Below are 1,607 nucleotides of genomic sequence, written 5' to 3' on the forward strand. Positions count from 1 at the left end.
CTTCCTTCTCGACAGCGAGGCAAGTGTGGACGGACAGGACGGCCCCGCCGAAGCATCGGGGTCCATGTTGATGTCGACCACCTCCTTGTTTGTGGCTTCCTTGGGCGCAACTTCCTTCATCGCTCCCTCCGGGCGACGTTCTCCGCCTTGCAATTGACCGCCATAGACGGGACCCCACCAACTCCATTGAGGCATCATGGGGGCCAGTGTACTTGGCGACGACATCTGCGACGGCTCGAATGCGGGCAGCGGCGCGGACGGGCATCAAGGGTGGACGGTGGCGACGGCTCGGGCGCAGGAAATGGAGGATGAACGTGGAGGAGGTCTGTCCAATTTGGTGGACTAGGTCAATTTGAAGGGATTTGACGTGGGTCCGGTTTGTCGGATCCGACATGACGGATGCGTCCCGGTGCACCTGGGCATCCCCATGTCCGCCCCAGATATGTGCTGGATTTGAGGGGTGGCAAACAGCCCATAAGTATAGGGCCGGTTTGAGAGAGGCGGTTGGGTTGCATTTTTACGACCGGTCACTAACCAGGCCGTCCACCCGGATGTATATATAGAGGGGTTGAGGATCTGGCTTTGGATGCTATAAAAACGTGATGAAGATGGCAGACCACCTAATCCGGCCACACAAAAGAAAACCTCACAGACTCCCCATACCGAAGTTGGTCTCGCCGGTTAGAGAAGGAGCTAGGGGATCAAGACACAAAACAAATGTGCCGGCTATGGTTCGTGGAGAGGGAGACGACTTTTATTAGAAGAAGAAAAAGAGACTACTACCTTCATTTAGATGAATAAGTCATTGGCGTATTTCTAGGTCATTGATTTAAGGAATTAAATATGTGTTATATATCATGATAAATATATCACTAGATTTCTACACGAATGTAGTTTTTAAATATATATTTTTTGTCATATATAATACATATTTAGATAGTTAAATCATCGACTTAGGACTAGGCCGAAATCACTAATTAAGGAGTACTCGTTGCAAAGAACACTCCACTTTTCCAGGTCGCGACAAGTGGCGCACATGCAGCGCGTCACTTGTCGCAACTTGGAAGTTTTCCCTTTTTTCGTAGATCCGTTTAGTCAAAACGTTTTATTTCTTAAACCGTGCGTCCAAATCTCGAACCATTTTCACCGTTGGATTCCTCGCGTCGAGATCTTCAAAACTAGATCCCATGTTGATAGATTTTGACGAACTTTTTTTCATGAAAAAAATCGAAAGAAAAAAACCGGGCGAAAAAACCGGACCAGGAGCATGTTATTTTTCCCTTTCTGAAAGAGGCACGTCCGTGCCTCTCGTGGAAGCAAAATCGTGACTCTCGTGGAAGGAAAAAAACAGAAAACGCGTTTTTTTCGTTTCCAAGAGGCACGGCCGTGACTCTCGCGAAAGCACAACCGTGACTCTCGCGAAAGAAAAGAAAATAGAAAACGCGTATTTTTTTCCCTTTCCAAGAGGCACGGCCGTGACTCTCGCGAAAGCACAACCGTGCCTCTCACGAAAGCAAAACCGTGACTCTCGCGAAAGAAAAGAAAACAGAAAACACGTATTTTTTTCCCTTTCCAAGAGGCACGGCCGTGACTTTCGCGAAAGCACA

This window comes from Triticum dicoccoides, chromosome 2A (genome assembly GCF_002162155.2).
Source record: "Triticum dicoccoides isolate Atlit2015 ecotype Zavitan chromosome 2A, WEW_v2.0, whole genome shotgun sequence".
Classification (NCBI taxonomy): Eukaryota; Viridiplantae; Streptophyta; class Magnoliopsida; order Poales; family Poaceae; genus Triticum; species Triticum dicoccoides.